The sequence below is a fragment of the Syngnathus scovelli genome, chromosome 9, assembly GCF_024217435.2.
Source record: "Syngnathus scovelli strain Florida chromosome 9, RoL_Ssco_1.2, whole genome shotgun sequence".
Classification (NCBI taxonomy): Eukaryota; Metazoa; Chordata; class Actinopteri; order Syngnathiformes; family Syngnathidae; genus Syngnathus; species Syngnathus scovelli.
In genome coordinates, this window is record NC_090855.1 from 6,993,716 (window position 1) to 7,016,109 (window position 22,394).

At 38.6% G+C, this 22,394-nt stretch overlaps 3 long non-coding RNA genes across 3 annotated transcripts in view; 2 read left to right on the top strand and 1 right to left on the bottom strand.

Annotated features, from left to right (window-relative positions):
* LOC125975876 (uncharacterized) lies at window positions 1-19,484 on the top strand. The gene is made up of 3 exons (XR_007484086.2): window positions 1-70; window positions 11,136-11,253; window positions 18,904-19,484. It is a non-coding gene; the product is annotated as an uncharacterized lncRNA (long non-coding RNA).
* LOC125975875 (uncharacterized) lies at window positions 17,063-20,601 on the bottom strand. The gene is made up of 3 exons (XR_007484084.2): window positions 20,435-20,601; window positions 18,896-19,043; window positions 17,063-18,795 (listed from the first exon to the last, which is right to left on the bottom strand). It is a non-coding gene; the product is annotated as an uncharacterized lncRNA (long non-coding RNA).
* Window positions 20,048-22,394, top strand: part of LOC125975874 (uncharacterized) — an 18,298-nt gene continuing 15,951 nt past the window's right edge. The window contains exon 1 of the long non-coding RNA XR_007484083.1: window positions 20,048-20,145. This is a non-coding gene — a long non-coding RNA (uncharacterized lncRNA). The remainder of the gene's footprint in view (window positions 20,146-22,394) is intronic.

Below are 22,394 nucleotides of genomic sequence, written 5' to 3' on the forward strand. Positions count from 1 at the left end.
GTGGTCCTTACATGACAACCAGAGCTGGACTGGCAGATACCCGCCGGTAACTTCAGGGGCTGATGCACTGGTATGATATTTATTTATTTATTTATTTATTTATTTATTTATTTATTTATTTATTTATTTATTTATTCATTCATTCCCTGGCCCGCAAACCAGAGAGCGTAGCCCATTAACCAATTTACAAGGTAAACACTAAATTGGACCAATCAGCACCACGGACAGAGTACACGGTTGTCTGGCTCGGGGTCACATCTAAATGCCATCACTGACAGACTATATCTCTTGAAGAGAATCATTTCATTCTTATAGTCAGTGTTAATTGAATCCAATACCTTCAAACCATAACAAGCAGGCAACATGGTGAGGAGGTCATTTTTGTGCAGTCCACAGTCATGCTTTCATAAAGTAGAATGTGTCATCACTTGTGAAACAAATCACAAATTTATGTTAGGAAAATACAGTGCTCAGGCTGATTCATTTATGCAAGAAGCAGATATTAATCAGGAAAGATTTAATGAATGGGACTGCTTTGCTGACAGAACCTCCAACAAAAACAAGTACAACAGTTACTCAAGGTGTCAGTGCAGAATCGCATACCATTGCAGTACTATCCTTCATTTCTCCTTATGCAAAAAATATGCATTTGCAATTGCATTTAGTGACAGTGATTTATCAGTGAGATTGTCATTACATTTTGATCGACATGTTGTAAGGTGGAAAGCACAGATACATTTGTTTCATAAGGTTTGATTTTACTACCTGTTGCCGTGGTACTGCACATACGGAAGAGAAGCGAGATGTGCATCATTACTTTTGTCCTGGTAGGACACAAAAACTATATAATATATAATATGTAACCAGTATTTGTTTACAATCTAAAAGTCCTACTTATGAATCATCTGTCCCGGAAGTCAAGCACTTTTCCACCTAAATAAAACCAGATTGTAAAATTATTTGATCTTGCCACATAGTCATCATACCATATTGGAATTCTAATCCTTTTATGTGAAACGTGAGTGCAAAGAAAAGTGCACATCTCATCTGTTTTGATGCATTGGTATCATGCAAACAGGAAAAATAAGGAGCCTGTATATGGAGGCAAGTTTTGTTGGGCTCAGTCAAGATATCAAAACCAAAGATTTTCACCATACTGTAAAGTCTTAAAGAAAATTAATCCACCTTTTTCAAATGGGCAAAACGATTTCTTTATCAATACTGTTACAATAATGGAATCTATGACTCGCATATTTCCACAGAACGCTCAGCAGCACTAAATATGAAACATTCATACAATGTTTTTTTTTTTTTTTTTTTTTTGATTCTGAGAATTAATGACATACTGCAGATTGCTTTAATTCTACTCCCACATCTTCGCTTTTCTAATACAGCCACAGGTCTTTGCTTGCTGTCATGGTCCTTGCTTGGATTGGCAGTTTAATTAACTTCATATCGCTGGGTGCAGCTGTAGAAGCTCTATCTGCACAGGCACTCCCACAAATGTGTGGGAGCCCAAACGTTGCATTAAATGTTCACAAATGGTCTGTAACTATAGAAGAAAATCATGCTTACAAATCTGGTCTGTGCTGTGGTGTTTAAAAATTAAATTGACCAAAAATCTCAAATGGTGCCAGTGGAATCTTTTACAATAATAGTAAATAAATAAATCAAAGATAAAATCACTTGCTGAAGCATTCGATCAATACTTAATGTCAACCTTTATTGTCATGATTTATGTTTCAGTAATTAATAACAGTAATATTTTAAATTAAAAATTGCATTATTGATGAAAATAGGATTTAATGTGTAGTGTTAAAGGGTTTTGCTTTACTGCCATATTTTATATTGTAAAGCCAATGGGAATGTCATGATTGCATAGTTGATGTAGTCAGATACTGCCGTGGGCTGTGCCTTGCCAGACCCCATGGGTGCCAACCTGGCATCGAAGCACTCACCATGGGATCCCACCTTAAACCCTAGCGCCTGATCCATACACAGGCGAAGGAAATTGTTCTGACGAATTAATTGACAATGAATTGAAAACAGAATAAATTTGAATACCTTTATTTATTTATTTAAATCTTGTGCCTTTCTATTAGCCTAGTTTCATGACCCACCTTGTTTATTGTAATTACTTCACATAATTCAAATATAAGAGGACACACTCCAGATGGCACTGACAAGAATCAGTACTTTCTCTTGGTTTAAATTAATTGGAGATGCTTTGCTGCAGGCCATCCTTTCCTTTGACAGGCATTTTAGTAGTTCTTCAGCTACTGCTGACATATGCCACCCCACAACACACTGCATTATGAGAAAACTAATAGTCTTGTCTTCTTATATGAAGCAGCTGACAGAAGATTTGATATAGGGGGGTCAGGCTGAAAACAAAAACAGTACCATAATTACAAGGGTGTAGGCATTCTCAGTTATCTCGGTGGAAAAAAAGAATTATCGCTGATAAGAAAAACAATGTACCATACATATAGTTTAGCTTCATACATACATACAGTTTAGCAATGCGGCTAAACCTCAGACATTGCATCAAAGTGACACTAAGTTTAAAACAATTGGGACATTTTATTAATTGTCACTTTAGGTATGTCTTGCTTACTGGGTTGACAATCATTTCAGTATTGCCATGGAGGAGGGACAGCTAATATAGTTGAGGCCATCTACTTGTATGATTCTGACAGGTCACTCAGCCAATTTATCTGTTTAATTACACGTCTCCTTAGTTATGTGCAGAAGAATTCATTTACCAAGCACTCATAAGGGATTCCACTTAACATATTCTTAATTTGAAATTAACAGATGAGGACACTCACATTCAGTACATCTTCAAACAGTACTACTCTAGAGAGAAGTCAGTTCGATGCAGCGGTAATTCATTTAGTAATAAGAAATTCACTGTGGTAGGTTTCTCTGCTGAGGCTGTGCCCAAATGTACAATACATTTTTAATAAAATACTGTATATTCTGAATCTTGTTTATGGGGGCTGTTTACGTACGACTTTGAAAACATTCTGGTCTACTATGCGATGTCTCACAAGTGGGAAGCAGTGGAGCGTCAACACTGAGTGGGGATAGGGAGTTGCTGACCTTGACTCGGGATGTTGTGAGTTGGTCAGAAGAAAATTTGGAAGACCTTTATTCCAATACCTTTATATGAAGAAGCAGAGTGTGGGGACTTAAAGGTGGGCTCTTCTATTTCTGGAGTTTAAGTCTCTCGCCAAACTAGTTAAAAACCTCTTTGGTAGAAGGGCCTCAGTCTAAATGAGATCTGCATTGAGTTCCTATAGGCTCTAGATGTCATGAGGTTGTTGTGGAGTCTTTATTGGTCTGCCGTGGTGAAAGAGCTGTTGAAAGGCAAAGCCCTCAGTTTACTGGTTGAGCAATGTTACTACCCTCATCTACAGTCAAGCGTTCTGGATTGTGAATGGAATGGCAAGATCCTGTTTACAAGCAGCCAAAATGAGTTTTCTCTGTAGGGTGTCTGGGCTCTCTCTCAGGGTGAGAAGCTCGGTCATTCGAGAGGAGTTACGAGTAGCTCCTCTGCATCGAGAGGTGGCTAAGGGATCTGATTAAGATGCTTCCTGGATGCCTACCTGATGTGATGTTCAGTGAGAACACTGATCATGTTAATGATTTCTCACTATTAGTAGGAAACAGATAATCAATATGTGACACTTTATTGGTATAAATCTCTGCCAGTGTTTGCATTTTCAATTGATCATTTATACAACATCCCTAGAAAATCAATGGCAAGCTATTTTTAGAACCGTCCTATGGGTTACTTATGTGGTCCTTGGAGCCTACCTGGTGCCCCCACAAAACACGTTAGTGACTCTTGGTTCAGCGATTTCTTATTTTGTTGATTTAGTGGTACCTTGTGTAAAAACATAAGACTTGCCCTGTACTCAGGAATGGCCTACCTGAGGAAATTAGAGTGGCAACCTCTGTAGAATTGTATACGGATTTAAAAAACTCAATTTGCTCGCTCTTGCGTTTGGGTAGACCAACAACTGTCTGAGATGTGATTTTTCTACTCAAACAAAATTTTGCTTGTTTTTGTTTACACAGAATATTGTCCCCTATGGATATCTTCAAAACAATCACACATACCGTTCGCATCATCACCCACCTCGATCCATTCTCAAGATCTATTCACGTATTATCATATTCACTTGACAGTCCTGTAAGGCATATATCGTGGAGATGAAACCCTCAAAGTGGGCTACTAAACTGAATGATTGAATATGCTATCTTCACCATTCAATCTCGCTTCTCATTGCTGTATTGTTTGATGAATAGCTGTCTTGACATACAGTTCCTCAGATCGCATTTGGATTGTAGACTCTATCTTGAGGGCCTGAAGCCATTCCGCTCCATTTCAAATGCACACACATGCATCACATGCATAACATGCACAGACAAACGTGTAATCATGCCTTCAGGTAAGAACATAGAGACATTAAACAACAATTTGCATCACTTAAAGGTGTAATTCACAAGAGCATCCTCAGTTTTTATCTAATATATCTCATGGGATATAATACAGTATTTAACGATAGACATCGAAACCAATGCCCAGAAAGGCGATGGCTCACCCATATATCAAAACACAAAGCCATGCAATTGTGAGAACAACCAAATTCTCAGAGCTCATTTTTTGTCAGTTTCATCGGCTGATTTTGAGTATCTACTATATATATATATATATATATATATATATATATATATATATATATATATATATATATATATATATATATATATATCAAACCTAAACACAGCACACATGCATCTTCCTCCAGCAAATAAATGAAATGCTTTACCAAGGGCATGTTCTCCCAGTCAAGAATAAACAGCTGTACCTTATTGTCAAGGCGGATATTTTGAAGATGGTTCCCATAAGCAGCAGTGTTGCAATTTCAGTAACATAAATCATTTCATTAAGTAGTTGTAAAATCATTTCAGTCTCCCTTTTTGAAAGTTTTACACCCCAAGCTTTATGCCTTTGGCGGCTGGGGACACCTATCTAATGGCCACACAGTATACAGCTAGATAGCTACCAGTCACAGTCAGAGGCTATTCAGGCTGCTTTAACGTGTAATTGGAGTTGGCTTATCACCACAGCGCAGCAAGTCTGTTTGCACCAGGTGAGATAATGTGTATACATGTACATCATGAATGATCACATGTGGTCCGAGCTCTCGTCACTGCACTGTGAATAAACGCCAACATTTTGTTCAAAGACAAAGAGTGCTATATATTTTTATGACAAGGGCAACTTGCAGTATTTAATCTGCAGCAGAAAAACTGTACAGTAAAAACACACACTATGTCAAATGGCATCTCTTCTCTATCTGCAGAAGAGTTGACATGACCTAAAATGACAAAAACACAGGATACTTTTCAAATGAAAAACTACAAACATTGTTCTTCAGTTTTGGGGAAGACTCTTACATGTTGTCAGGTAAATTTCCCTCAGTGCCTTGCATACACAGAGGGTGTACTAAATAAGAAATATCAAGTGATAGATAAACAGCGTTTTATAGGGACATCAATCATCAGAATCAGCTTCATTGACCAAATTTGTGCATGCCAAACAAGGAATTTGACTCTGGTCGATCTCAGACTCTGAAGAAGCTGTGTCTCCTGGTTTTGGTGTAACCCTGTCCGGAGGGGAGTAGTTTGAACAGACTGTGACCTGGGTGAGAAGGGTCTGCAGAGATGTTGCTTGCACGTTTCCTGGTTCTGGACAGGTACAAGTCTTGGTTAGATGGGAGGTTGGTCCTGATTATCTTTTCCGTAGACCTGTTTGTCCGTTGCAGTCTCTGCTTGTCTTGTTTGGTGGCCGATCCAAATCAGTGGCAGGTTGAACTTCCTGAGCTGTCTCAGAAAGTGCAACCTCTGCTGTCAATCACTGAGTGGTAATCTTCTCAGTAGTATAATTGCCAAACCCCAATCATCAGTCCCAGTATGTCCTAGCTACACTTGCCATTAACGTCAGCGGAACATATTAAATACGTTTGTTAAATGACCTTTATAATGCTGATAGCGATATAGTCACATTTACAAAGACAGTTTCCTTAGTAAACATGATCTAATCTGTAGTGTATGGGCAATTGGATTCTTTTTCACTAATAAAAAAGTAGTTAGCTAATTCATTGCCACTCATTTCTTTGCATAATGTCTGGGTCAGCTGCCCTTAGCACTAGGATTCTTTATGAATATGGGCTCATTGCTTGTTAAAGTCAAAATGTGTTTTCAAAAATCAAGTTGTGCTGTAATTTGTTGTAGATTGTGGATCCAATTCTATTTTCTTTTCTTGGATCCAGAAAAATCTGGATCAGGAATAAAAGATGAAGAATCCATAATAGGGAGTAACATTAATTGGTTACTAAATCTTGTTAAAATCAACATTCATTCACAATCTATATGAATGCCATTAAATGTGCAACATAAGTATTTCAAGGACCCTTTACTGTGCCACATTTCAGAAAGATTTATGTGCAGTAAGTAGATGCAAATAACTTGCCACAGACACTGATTTGTAGTATACAGGGAGGTCAAGGATACAGCGAGTCTTATGCTCCTGCAGAGCTTGTTCCATTAACCCACAGCAGAGTGCCTGTAGTTAAAAAGACAATAGACCCTGCAACCCAGCACATTGGCAATTCGATAACACGAGGGAGACACAAAGCCAAGCTTCGATCTAGCAAGAAACCAAGGACTAAGCCTTCCTCCCACCTCGACTTGTCACAGTGATAGTGTCAGTCCTCGGGGCATTTTGTGGATGACTGAGTTCAAGATTTTCATCACACACACTCTCACAAGAAATGATCCCCTTAAATTCTGGCTGCGTTTAGGGAAGAAATCAAATGAAGCTGTTCAAGGCATTTTCAGGAATTTGATACAGAGTACACAGAGTACAATCATGATACTAACACCAGTATCAATATCAGTGCATACTTTATGTCTGTACTCTTACTCAGACTGTGGAAATACGTTAATGTAAATTTGAATGACATTACTTTGTTTTCCAACGAAAATTTGTGGTGAACAAAATGTGTGATATACTCTAGTCATTGGAGGAAATGAAGAAAATCCTTTTTACCATATTTTAAAAATCCCCACCACACACACACACACACGCACACACACACACACACACACACACACACACACACACACACACACACACACACAGACGCACACACACATACATTTTAAAGGGAATGGGAGGAGCCGCTCCAATTCCATTGGTTGTAAAACTAGCAAGTGTTCACGTCCACAAATGACGCAGACTGAACGTTTCTATTACAAAAACAAAGCATAGCCCGCCCATTCACACAGTTAGTCCACACTCCGTACCAGACTCATGCTGGGCACGAACATAGAGCCACTCTGACACTTGTGAGAATAATATAGTGATAAAAAAAGCATAAAGTAGTCAGGCAAATAATTTTCTGTACATAAATTTCCATACCACACTGTAGCTCACTCTAAAAGTAGGTTAAAATTGCAATAGGAATAACACTAAACATTTCATAGAATTCATACAGAGGCACCTCTAATCAATTCAATTGTAAATGGTTTACATTTTTAATTACATTCATAAAGTACTCAGACTTTTTTTAATTGTGCACCATTCACTCATTCACGTTGTAATTAGTTAAAAACTTAATAATAATAACAAATACATTAATGTATAAATAAAATAAACCAACATAAATTTAGTAATACAATCAAGTTATTATTTAGTGCCATTTGCTGAGTGTTCATATTTGTTGCACACAATGACAAGGTTTTTAAATCGAGCAGAAAGAACCTATCCTATCGCTTTATTGGCTTTCAAGAAATATTTTGTGCCATATACTAATGTGTATGTTAGTCTTCCACAGTGGATGCAAAATAGTCTTCAGACACTATGACATACCAAAACAGACTGTTTCACCTGAATTTTTACTTAGAATGGGAAAACATGTTTCATGTTTACAGATGGTAAACGCTATACTGCATAACTACATTTGTCAGCAGCATGGGTGAATAGCTCAGGCCAATGACGGTACAATTATGTTAAGTCATATGCAATCACACGGAAACCAATGTCCTCTCAGGCAAGGACATTGAGATGAAATGTGATGAATGAGATGAAAAACACCAAGTGACGCCAAGATCTATTTTGTGAGCATCCAGAAATTGTGTGAGCAACAATTTATTCAGTGCATGTTTGCTTTGCGCACTAAAGGTACCCTGCCTTGTTTACCAAATTCTCCTTCTTTAAATCCACCAACACAAAGTCCTTCCAGTCAGTCTGACAAACCTTCAGAGAGTAGTTGAAATGTTGCAACATTCCCCTCTCTGTGAAAAAACAAGGGTGCGGTGTTTATCAGACTCTTGTGGTGAGTAGCCACCAAATTGCAAGAACATTGCAGCTTTTTAAAGAATGGGAAGTGGATTGTTTAAACTCACTGTGTATTTGAGGGGGGAAAAAGGCAGTCGCAGTGCTGCCTTTTCTTGACATTCCATTAAAGAGACTGGTAGCACCTTCCAAGCAGAGGGTAAGAGGGCTGTGAGAGGAGGAGGAAGATGCTTGAAACGGAATGAGTGTACTCAAGAGAGACATACTGCCATCTAGTGAATGTGCAGCAAAAGAAATAAAGCTTAGCATACATATTTTATTCAATTGTTTTATTTGAATTGTTTCATAAAATACTGTTTTAAAATTGGATGATGTATTATTACTGCATTTAGTGAGTGCATAGTAATTTGCACATCTAGAGTCTCAATATATCGCCTCATCTGTGTGAATAAAAAATACCAACCGCTTTCAAACAGACAAGTTCAACGCCTGGAGCTTATCTTTAGAAGATTGTCAAACTAATGTACCCCTGCTTCAATTTAACTGCTCAAGCATAGAAGATTAACAGAGGCCAAAGGCTGTGCGTGGTGCGGGTTATATGAAGAGAAATACTTGCATCTATCACCTGTGTTTAGGGGTGGGGGCGTCTGCAAAATTTAAGTAGCCCATACAGGGAATGAGAATGGGATGGATGTAGTGTACATGATCTTCTGTATGATGTAAACTTGAAGCCAAAAGCTGCATCTGGGTGGTGATCGAAGGCATGGACCTTGGCGGTCCTGTCCTGGACTATGGAAGTCGTCGTATCAAGAGACGTGGAATGTCACCTCTCTCGATGGGAAGGAGCTTGAATTGGTGTGTGAGGTCGGGAAGTGTTGCTAGATATAGACAAAGATGTAGACTCGCCTTGATACAACAGTCCCCTTGAAAGGGTTTGGATTGTTTTGCACTTTAGATATTACTACAGCTACGGGCATATCTATATTCCCCCTTGCTCATTGTTTGTTGGCACTCGCCCAAGTGTATAGGAGGGTAGTCTCCCTCCATCTTTGTTGGGTGGACAGGCTGTGACTTTTATTTGTGCCTTGACACTTGTAACAGATGTCAACTCTGGCTGTGCAAAAGTACGTTTGTGAGATCTCATTCTTCAGAAACCTTGAGAGTATCGCCTAGTCAATGGGCTGACATATTTTAATCTGCTGGTCAGTGCACTCGTTGCTGGCGTGCTCCTAATGGGAATTTGACATTCTTAGGTACGTATGTTGGGAAGAGCAAGGATGCACTGGTCAGCTGGCCTGGGAATACCTTGGAATCCCTGTAGAAGCAGTGGGCAAAGTGGCTGGGTATCAGTATTGGGTTTTGTGAATAGTCTGCTGCCTAGCCCAGCAGCAACACGAGCCCATATCAGGTGAATAAGTTGGAAGGGTGGATGAAGAATTCTCTTATATCAAAACTGCAATTTCATTGAACTGTATATATTTGTAATTTTTGTCAGTTTGAAATTGTGACCTTACACCCAACTCCACTATATTTAGTCAATAAAAAGCACAAAACAGTAAAACCAAAGCCAAAGAAAAAGCCAAAGAAAAACATTTGTTTTAAGATGGCTTTAAAAATGACAGGGATTTTATTGAGGTGACCAAAGGTGTATTGTTTAAAAAATAAATGGTTAATTTATCATTATTAAGATTAAATTAATTAAATTCTAATTAGATTAGGGTGTTTTGTTTTTCTTCCATCGGTGACATTTTTCAGAGTTCATTGATTTAAGTGTATTTTTCTTTGTTCTGTTGAGTGACATTTTACATTTTGCAGAGTAGCTATTCCAGACAGGTTTTGCTTCAGGGTCGAAGGCTAATACAATGAGTCATGGATACAAATTGAACACATAAGCATCTCAGCTGCAGCCAAGGTCAATAAACCCTTGCAACTTCACTCTGCTTCATCTGCACACATCAACAATGAACCTCCCCTCAAAGCTTACAGATCTAGCCGTATTGATGACTAAATTAAACTTTTCAGCTATTTCACAGATACATTTGTGATGTTTCCTGCTTTTGTAACAAAATAAAAATAGGCACTGATATTCAAAGCCTGTTTTTAAAGAATTAGCCACATTTTCATGTATAATTGTCCAGAGTTACATGTGCATTTTTACTATCATGAAAATATGCATCCAAGTATTTAAATTAGATTACATTGTTTGTGAATCTTTATGACTTTATATAATTCAGATTTTATTTTAACATCACATAATGTGCACACAGATAGTTGTTGCAACTCACCACACATTTGCACTCAAAATCTTGCATCATTAGCCATGCTGCAGTAGCTCTCTCAGTTTTCTTTGCACACCGTACACCTGATTTATTGCACTTACATATCTTAATTGATGCCAACCTTGCTTGGCTCTCTTACAGTCCATAAGGAAATCATTTTGTGTCTCATTGTAATTGCATACAATCACAATATAATAACTGTGTAAATCATTGCTAATTCGCCTAAGGGAGCACCTGGTTAAAGTAAAACTATACTAAAAGAGTTCTGTTGATAAAAGATGTATGAAGACCAGAGCACTGCTGTGTGCATTCACACGTAAAAAAACAGCGGCGTAGCTTCATCGATTATTTAAATCTTCCAACCAGCTGATTGTGAGTAGTTAAAAGTCAAAGGTAATCTGTTGTCTTTAGTTAAACAGTAGCGGTTCACTGACGTCCATACAGGCAGCTTCACTCACTACTGTTCTGCCTGTTTTTTTCAGTGTCACCTGGCATGGGTTACAGATTACTGCTATACTGGGAGCCTTAGTAGGGCATCCTGTGTAAAAAGTGTGCCAAAACTATAACGCGAATGACTCAACGTGGTGACACCTGAACAGGGTAAGTTGCTTCTTGTTATTAAAAAATGTTGGCAATAAAATTTGTTTTAAAACACAGTTTTATGGATAACCTGGAAATCCATTCCTTGATAGTTTTAACACATCAGCATGGGTAGTTTTTATTACTTTTTGAATCCAAATCTTGACCCATCGTGCTTCTACCCAAATGTTCAGGGTCTAAATAACCCAGTATTGGTTCGGTGACTTATGACCCAGCGTTAGCTAAGTCACCCAACTTGGGTTACTTTTAAACCAGCAGCTTTGTTAGTGCACACTTGAACTCTAGACTGGCCACCATTACATTGAAAACAACACAATGCAAGACGTGTCAATAATGAATACACAACTAAATAATTATCATCAATTCACTATATTTTTGGTGACCAGGATTATGCCTCAAAACAAATGTCCTGACAGATGAGCAAATACTTAAATGAGGAATAAAGATATAAATTAAAGCAATAAAATAAATGATGTTCTGACTTCAACAATGCAAGATGTCATCATAAGAATTTAAGTAAAATTGTCAATTTAATAATTGTAGTCTTTACTAGCCTATTGCGCCGTCACGTCTCCCTTGCTCCCCTTACACCCATACCATCAGTCTTTTGACTGAAGGTCTGTGTTTTTCCATGATCATGGAAGATCAATGTTGACTCCATGGTGTAATCATCTAAGGAATAAGATTAGCATAATTTAGCGTCAATTGAGTTGTCTCGCTGGCTGCAGTGGGGAAGGGTGATTAGGGTTGATTTTCCCAGCAGGCGCTGTTGGAATGGATGACAGAAGCTATGTGAATGAGAGAGGCAAAACGAGGATAAAATGTGTAATTTTGCAATACACTGTCCATAGATGCCAGTTTGCCTTGATTTCCCTCTCTCCTCCACATACCGTACAGGGTGAGGCATAATTTCAGCCAGTTCAAGTAGGTCCTGACATGATGGAAGCAAAAATGTTGGCCATGTAAAACCAACATGAGCTGGCTGCCCCTTTTCGACACTACTTATCCTTTGCATAATCGTCTCGGCTGGAGGCTATCCAAGCTGACTTCGCTAGGGTTCAAATTAACTCTGCAGCTAATGCGATGTTCATTTGGTCAAGTGTGGATGCTCTCATTCAAACCCTAGTGAACATCCAATAACCCGGCAAGTACACGGTTTCACGGGCCAAGACCCACCTATTCAAGCAATCTCGTACTGCTTGCAAATGTACTCTGGTGTGGTGCGGTTCACTTCATTTGTGAGGTAGGAATGGAACAAAGACATGATGTAGTATTAAAGTGACATGTAAGTGCATGCGTCAGAACAGCTTTTTCCTCTTTGGGGCAAAAAAACCCATCAGTATGTGTGGGTGTGTTGCATTTTGTACATTTTAGAATGCTTCTGTGACATCTTCACTCATCATCTGTTTTTATACCGCTTAACGTGTTCAGGGTCAGAGTGAGCCTAAGACATCTAACTAACAAATAAGAAGTCGGTTGCACGGATCATTTTCAACTGTTTAAGAGAGTCTACTTTAATTATTATGGGGTAGTGAATTTCACTAGTGTCACATGACAAGAAAACTAGACATGGCACACTATTTTTGTGCCCAGTGCCAGATAGGCTTGTGATATTTCTGCACAGGGGCAGACTCGACCAAGAGTTGTTGATTTCGCAGATGCATGCAGTTAAAAGCAGGCTATTTGCTCAGTTGTGGGCATAAACACTACTGACTTGATTGTTCATAAATCTTATCAATCACTTTATAATCATTCTGCAAGAGGTGCACAGGTCTTGACTTGGCAAATGCAGAGCCTGATTTGCTGCAGTCTAATCAGTAGATTCAAGTACCTAAAGTACGTTTATAAGAAACTGCAAGCAGACCTCCATGGGTCGATGATGAAATGTCGGCCAGGCCGCTTACAGATTATCATTGGGAAGTGGGCAGTTAAAGACAACCTTCCAGCCTGATGGTACATCCTGACAAACGCTGTCATCAAACCTCAACTCAAAAATCCCAACCTAAGCGCCAATATAATTTTTAACTACCGCCCTATCTTCAACCTCTGTTATCAAGGGTTTGGGGAAAAAGCAGTTGCTGTACAACGAATTCCGCAATTATCCAATGCGGTTTCTGTTGTGGCCATAGTACAGAAACAGCTTTAGTCAGTCACAAATGACCTGGTGATGGCTGCCGAGCCTGCTTTTCCGTCACTCCTCAGTGTTGTAGAACTCACTGCAGCCTTTGACGCCATTGATCACCATAGCCTCTTTCACAGACTTCACTCCACTATCGGAATCTGACTCTGCTTTGCCTTTGTTTACTTCATATCTCACTAGCTCACTGACAGAACAGTTTGTTTGGATGGGAGGAGCAATGTCAGCCACTCTCCCTGTCACCTCTGCTTTCACTGAAACATCAGTCCTTGGCTCTAACCTTTTCACCCTGTGCATGCTCCCTCTTGGTCGTGTCATTAGGGCATGGGATTTCATTCCATAGCTATGACACCCAACTTTATCTCAGAACCAACCCACTCGTGTCTATAACCTTCCCTTCACCTGCACTTACAGTACCTTCTGCCTGGAATGAAGGAGATAAAGGTGTGGATAAAGGCCCTCCAGCTAAATAGCTCAAACACAGAAGCCATCCTCGTACTCTGCATGAAACCCTAACATCCATTCGGCAAAATCGCTTTAGACTACCTATGCCAATAGTTAGACATGGTTCCAGGGGTGTAGTTTCATCATCTCTCAGCCACAAAACTGTCAGGTGCACCACGCATATGTCAAAGGAAATGCCCTTGGTACATGAAAAGGTTTATCAGGGTGCAAAACTGTCTGCCAAACTCCCCCAACCCGCTGAACGAGGCTTGCTCGGTACAAAATTCAAGATGATCCAATTCTCATACTTAAGTGTAGCTGCACCTACCTATGTCAAACTTGTCTCTAACTGAGCCTGTAAGAATATAAGCAGACACGGTGCAAAAAAAAAGAGTGGTGTGGTGTTATTTTAAACAACTCGATAATGTTAGAGCTACGTGCCAAGTCTGTGACAAAATAGTTTTACACAACAGCAACACAAGCAATTTGTTCAAACACCTCAAGAGCATACAAGTCACTCCAAGAGGCACAGTGAGCTTGAAAAAAGACAAAGTGCCTCAAACTTAAATCTCCCGTGCCATCGTCATTATATCCAATTGTTGATTACTACAGACAATGTTTTTACTATTGTTTGCTAGTCTTTAGATGTCACTGGCCTCCTAAATAATTGGACTTAGCACTGAACTGGAGCTAAAACTCCCCCAAAATCAGTATGTTGCCTCACAGTGAAACCAACCTTTGGTCACACTTGGACACTTTCTATTACTGTTTATATGTTTATTTTACTGTTATAGTATGTCTCATCATCCCTGTGTTACATTTCTTAGAGTGTCACTCCCGTTTTAAATTGTAATCAATTAAAAAAGGGTGTTGTAAGATATGTAATTAAAACAAGAGTGCAGTTATTATTTGACAAAAATAAATATATTAGAATCTGGGCATATCTAGTGTCAATAAGGTCTACCGGTGAGTGGGCCTATCTGAGTTAAGGGAGGATGACAGCAGTTGTGGTGATGCATGACAGCCAGTAAAAGAAGGATTAGCCAATTCTGGCAGTACTGACAGAGAGTTTGATGACGAGGAGAATGTGCCAATCTGACAGAGCTCAAGGACGCAAAAAAAGGTTGCTTAAACAAAGGTTGATCCATCTCTTGGTGAAAGTACTGAATGACAGAATTTGACTCTCTTTCTCTCTCCCTCTCTCTCTCTCTCTCTCTCTCTCTCTCTCTCTCTCTCTCTCTCTCTCTCTCTCTTTCTCTGTTACTCTTTCTCTCTTTCTTTCTCCCTCTTTCTCTTGCACTGATTGGGTGAAGCAGGTGACTGGTGATATATCTTTAACTTTTATTTCAGTGCAGTAATGCAGCGTACCTGTCGTCAAACAAATACTTGCAAGATTATTTATATGTAATTTATTTATATATATTTAAATTGCAAATCCATACATCGGTTATTCTGTTCAGGGCTGAAGCCAAGAGTGAAAAAGTATACTACATATCCTGCCAAATTTCTGGAAATGCTTGGAGGCTATTTTTTATGGTATATCAGCCAGCCACATATTGTAATTTCTGTATCTTGTCACATAAGCTGTGCCTTAATGTACACTGTGATGTAAAAGTCTGAGGAGACCATTCGCTATGTTTTTATAATGACCCATTTTCACAGCAGGCAGTATAACTTGTAAACAATTAACTTATAGAACACAGCAGGTTTACCCACTGAATCCAAAATTAACGTTCACAAAACTGTTGAGAGCAAGCAGCAAGCTACCGCACTGAGTGGCCCCTTTCCCCTTGAGGAAACCTTGAGGGTTTGAGTGAATTATTTTGGGGTTGACATTTTTTTTATCCCCAATGCATTTCAATGGATGTCAATTATACGTGGACTTTTACAACCCCACCTCCCAAAAGAAAGTATCTAAAAATGCTCATAAACTTTCAATTTATATTTTGCATAAAAAACAGGTGCGGAAATTGGAAGGGAAAAATATACATCTATTTTAGTCATATGAATAAGGTTACATTATTTTTTAACCCCCAGAGGTGTAGCCTGTGTTGTTGAGTCTACATTAACCACCAAGTATAATGAAACTGGTGACACGGTGGGGCACTGGTTAGCATGTTCGCCTCACAGTTAGGAGGGTGCGGGTTTGATTCCTCCTTCGGCCCTCGCTGTGTGGAGTTTGCATGTTTTCCCCGTGCCCGCGTGGATTTTCTCCGGGCACTCCGCTTTCTTCCCACATCCCAAAAACATGCTTGGTAGCGTGAGCACTCCAAATGCCCCTAAGCGTGAGTGTTTGTGCGGATGGTTGTTGGTCTCTGTGTGCCCTACGATTGGCTGGCAACCGGTTCAGGGTGGATATACTGCAACTCACAAACAACTGGACAAACAAATCGAATTACTAAGCTTTATGAATTGCCTATACTCATTAATATTTCAGCCTTGGTGGTCTATACTGCAATTAGTAGATATTGTGATTATTATGGCATTGCTTAAATAACGTATTAATTGTTTAACAGTTTGATTAATTTGGACCACACATCTATATGCACAAGTAGTCTCTAATAGAATAAGTTGTTAGAGGAGCAATTGATTTTGAGTTCTTAGTAACAATTACAGCCCAGAGTACGATTTCCACAGTACAATAGCTATTCAAATATTAATATTAACATTGTCAAAACCAAGGAGTACGAGATATGGTTATTCCAGGTTATTTGAGGTACAGAGTGTGCACAACTAATGGTCTATTCTCAAAGTTTTGCCTGTCTCACATCCAACAAAGGCTATATCGTGCATTCTACTGCTGGTGCTTTCCGAGAATCTAATTGCCCAAGTGTCACATGTCCCCCTTTAGAGCATGTTGCGCTTCTGAGGTATGTAGATGACATCATATACATTTTCTGTAGAAATTATCGGCCAGTTCACACATTGTACACTGCAGATGCTGTAACATTTGGCTCATACCAACAGTGTGACAGACAGATGCCAGGGGTAATTAGATCCAACCGATTAAGGTGGGTTCTGCTGTCTGCCTGAAATACACCTCTGCAGTTCTCAGATGTCATCCATGAAATGAGACAGACACTCCAAATGAGTGAACAGCTCAGGCTAATATCCCATCACAAATGCTGTTTACTCCGGGTGTCTGGATTAAGCTCAGATCTCCGTGACTGTGCCTGGCTGGATTATCAGAGAGAGGAAACACTGCCAAAAAGGAATCTCTATAAAAATAAGGAGCAGTTCCCAAAAGTCAATTGAGAGAATGCTTTATATTTTATTATTCACTCATTTATGTCTGGACTCTTTCTGAGAGTGCAATTGGGGAGGCCCTCACTCTAGAAAATGCCAAATGGTCACAGTATTGCAATATTTTGACCAATTTAACCAAGAGATAACACTCAATAGCACATTGACTGTACTTCTATTTTTATTTATTATTTTTTATGGGACATATGGTTGAATTTGCCACTCATCTTTTTTTTTTAAATTAATAAATAATACATTTCTAAGTGACCACGAATTTTTGAATGGTAGTGTATCTAGCTAGCTACCTATGGTGCATTTGAAGAAGTGGAAGGCTTTCGACTGCCCAACTTAATCTTCAGATTTAACACCTAAATATTATTAGCACAATAGAAGGCTGTGAAGGATGTAGCCCTGCAAAAGAAACAACAACTGCAAAAGACAAAAAAGAAAACATAGCAACCATTGTAAAAAACATGAAACCATGTGGTAAATAACTCAAGCACAGCTTGGCTTGACGCAACATACTTATACTGAATGCAACATGGCCATAGCTCATGGGCCTGTATAATTTGCATGGTATTTTCATTTTCCAATTAGAAGTGTTTGGAATACAACTATTCATAGGAACCCGTACCATATATTGATACACAATAACTAGCGAATGAGTCAAATAGTTATTTGTGTACCTTTTGGGCTCTACTGCATATGACAAAAAAAAATTCACATTTTGAATTAATACAGTAAGTGACTGTGTTTACCATCACATTGCTGCAAATGTTGCTGATGTGCTGTGTGTTGCCGTATTACAGTCATAGAGATGAAAACCTCACACGCCCGGATTTATTCGTGTGTATGTATGCGTCAAATATTGGAGGCACTGCTGGGATGATTGACTCTTATCTCTAGGTTACTCACGCAGGCGCACACTGCGCTTAGTTAAGAGGATGTGAGCGTGCAGCAGCGGGTGTGTGGTGACATCAGAGAGAATGGATTTGGAATTGGCAGAGATTGAGTCCCACAAATTATCACTTTCACAGCTTGACCAGCTAAACCAAGTATGCGTAGAGGATAAAATCCGAAATAAAAATTTCACCACATGGTAAGCACAAATCAGTAACATTAGCAAATCTATAAACAGTGTTAAACATTTTGAAGAATATAAAAGTTGCACATGCTACCTGAAAAAAAATATTGAAACTAACTCAGCAAATGCACGATATGGAAAATATTGTCGATGTTTAAAATGCAAGACAGACACAGCTGTGCAGCAGGCGAGGAAGTGAGCTTATCAGAGAAATGCTCAAAGCTCCAATTAAACAATCAAGCGCTGCAAGACGAAGTGAGCAAGCTGAGTCAAAGGGTTGAGGGCTATATCCACGCCTCACCAAGCCATGAGCTGTCAACATGCTTCCTAAAGTGATGATAAAAACAGAATTTAAGATTGGTGGACAGAAGAGAGAAAATAGGCAAAAAGACAGACTCTCATACACCATATTAATGCAGAAGACTGATAGGCATGAGCAAAGGAAACAGTGTGATTAAAGCCCTGGTGAGGGCAATAAATACATTTTTGAGGTTGCACAACATGCAAGACATAAAAATTACATTTAAATCAAATTGTGTTTCATTATTTGATTGAATTTCAGCAGAATACTCGAATACTAAAAAAATTAACAGCTGTACGCGTACAACCCTTGCTTCAGGTCCCTGGGATTAACCTGCAAAAAGAAGCAAAGAAAAATAATAATGTTTACTCAAAATTATATATTCTAAATTCCTCCTCAAATGAAGTAATTGATTAGCAAAAATGCTCCTTACCCCTGCAGGTTACACTGAAATATGAACATCGAAGTATAAGTTTAAGTCCATCAACCTGCCCTGAGAGTCTCGGAGAAGGCTTGGTGTTGGTGCTCAGCAAATCCAATCCTTCCTTGACGGAAATGGGCATCTATGTCCTAGGAGGAACCTGTGTACAAAGGCAACCGCCCTCGCCAATGGTGGACAAGGTTAGTTTTCAAGTGGACTTCCTCACGGCTGCATGAAGATGGATTGTTAGATCGACAAACAAATTGCTGCACCATGTAGCGTTTCAAATCATCAACAGTAGAAGATGAAAATTGGACCACCTGAGTGCGCGCCACCCAAGGCTGCAGAACAACAATAGAGTTCTGAGCATAATCAGCCGTTGCGTGGGGCTGTGTGCATCAGCTATTAGGTGTACATCAGCTCTGCAGAAGTCATAGTGGTATTGCCCGGTAATTGTAACTGACTACTGTACACGTTATTGAAAAAACCTTAAGTCTTATAAAGACACATTCGTGGAAGGAACCAAATTTACAAGCATAAAATACAGTTCATTTGAAGTTGGTGTTCTCAATACATGTAATTGTGCTGGTCCCGTTAAATGGTTTCCCACTCATTAATATTTGGATTAAAGAAAATCATACCCCTGACAATCATCAATTGACCACTCATGAACTACACAATTAATTAACCTAAGGCTCCTGATCTACACGATAGATAATAAAGCTTAAAAAATAAAAAAAACAGTACTGTGGTTTAAAGTGCAAAAGTGAGCCATAGTTTTTTATTTTGCTTGGAGCAAAAAGCTAAACAAAATCCCATACATATAAATTCATCCATCTTATGTGACATTTAAGCAATACAACATTGACTTCTTGCTTTAGTACCTTCTTGTTTCGAACTAGTCTTACTCTGTTTGCCAATATTTTATTCTGCGTAGCAGTCATTAATGCCAGAATGCTGTTATTATGGCAAAAGGGAAAAGCTGACAGCATGACAGTGTCGCTCTGTTTTAGCCTTTCGATCCGTCAGCATGTAACATAAAGTGGCAGGCAAAGCTGACTGCAAAAATCAAAGGCTCCTTTAGCTTCCACATTTTTCAAATTGCACTATTTGAGTGGCTTAGGGAAACTTCAAAGCTTCAGAGAAGAGGATTTTTTTAATTTCAGATAAGGCCCCTGAGCTGAATGTGAACTGCTGGGAGTGTAGACGCTCACATCCTAATCAATGTGACCAGCTGAATTCAAGACCGAGGAACTCATCTTGTGAGTCCTGCTTTTTTTTCTCCCTCATGTTTTTCCTTCTCTTTGTAATTTGTATAACAATATGATTTTGCATTGAGGCTGTCAAAGAGCCTTGATTTAAAAGCTCTTGTGCAAAATTCATTTGATTAGTTAAGCTGCAGTAGTATCATCAGGTCCATTGATTTCCGCATTATTCTGTTGTCATTATCAAGGCAAGATAAGCTCCTCTAAGACTGCCTTCAGCAGAGAAGTATGCATTAGATACTTAACGCCAGTTTATCCCACAGTCCCATGTGTCTCTTCATTTTACCTGCCCTCCTATGTATGTGAAGTACCGCATTTCCGAAGCACAATTTTTCTTAGAGCTTATTCCTTCCATATTAACATAAAATGACAGACTATGCTTGTCAGAGTCACATGGCAAATCGAGGCGGAGCCTCTCGTCGGTTCATCATTCATCATGTACGATTTATGTTTGTCTCTAATCCATGTGTGAAATTTGAGTCATCTCTGGATTAAGTCGGGCAGAGTAAAACAGTTTATGATAAAATACTAGCTTCCACTTCCCCGAATATGATTAAAGTGGCATGCAGATAATTGTCAGTAACAAAGAACAATGATTGAGTCACTGTGGGATTCTGCTAAAACAATGTTGGATTCTGTAGTTTGTGCTAGTGCTTTTGTCCATTTCAATTATAGGTTGAATACCATGGTTGTCAAGATCGTGTCCATCTTGTAATGTGGATAAGTAGATACCAACTGGGAGAGCTTGCACACATTTATACAGTTGCGCTGAATTGCAGTGTTGTTGGACTATGTCACAACATCTCATGTTGCATTACTTTTTAAAGAGTTGTGTACCAACTTTGTCACCCACTAAAGTTTCAAATGTTAATAATAATTGAGTATGACGATGATGATTACGGCAATAATAATAATAATAATAATAATAATAATAATAATAATAATAATAATAATAATAATAATAATAATAATTAAATTAATAATAATAATAATGTGGAAAGCATATAAAATAGAAAAGAAAATCACAAGTATGTCTTTAATGAAGTGATTTCTCAAAGTTAAAATCAAAGTCAAAGTCTGTTATATTGTCAATTTTTTCATATGTACCAGACATACAAAGGAACTGAAATAACATTCTTCACTATAGTGATAAAAGACCTGACAAAGATTTGAATGATGATATGCTGTCTCCTTTCCACATTTGTTGCCTAAGAGATTTCTGACACACCAACAACACAAATATTCTGAATGGAAAAAATGCACTTGTCAAAATTATAGACTAGCAGTAAACAGGAAGAAGAGCACTGAAAGCCAGGTGCCAAGAAGACACGCAAACTCATGTACATATACGTTGTGATGTTTGACATTTAAAAACATGTTATAGGAGAAAGATTGAGAGATCAAAGGTGTTTTTCTCAAAACTCACACCCAAATCAATTCTCCGAGCAAGAACCATTAATTCCATTGGACTCCAAATATATAGTCCAAATATATTTGTGAGAAAGCAGCCTCTAAACGGCTTGTCCCTCAGTAAACAAATGAAATTGGCAAGGAGCCATATATAGGCATTAGGCTTAGTGCTGTTAACAATGGCTAAATGCACTGCAATATATTTGTCCAAACCGGATAGAGCTAATGCAGTAAAACTAAACAGCCCATAATATAAAATACCATCAATTTTGTGTTGAAGAGAGGATTTAATCTATTAAACTTGGAGCTCAAACATCATTCACGTGAGCAAATGCCACAGGTTTGTCTGCATGTTTCAACCACAGTTAACACAGAAACAAAAAACTAACTGTATTATGCACGTATAATATGCTTTTGTCATTGATGACTTTAACATGTTGCACTTGCTGTAAAATGGTCTTATGACTGGCATTTATTATTGTAGGTCAAGTGTTGTTACTGCATATTCAGAGGGTTTGGTGCAGCCCCATCATTGAGGATGATGATGGATGCAATCACAGCTCAGTACATCCAGAAGACAATTACAGGAGGAGATAAGAGGAGAACAGACTTGCAATGTTGGATTTGTATTTAAAATTTAATTGGATTTTAAATCAGTTTCAGCAAAAGTACAGCTCAGTGATAAACTGTGTACACAGCAATGTGGTCACTTAGCTGTTGGATTTGGCAGACTATAATTTATTCTTGATTGCCAGTCATGGCAGCCTTAAGTCATCTCAGTCATGGGCATTGTTTAAAGAATGAATAGAAGCACACATGAGACAGTAAATCTTGAA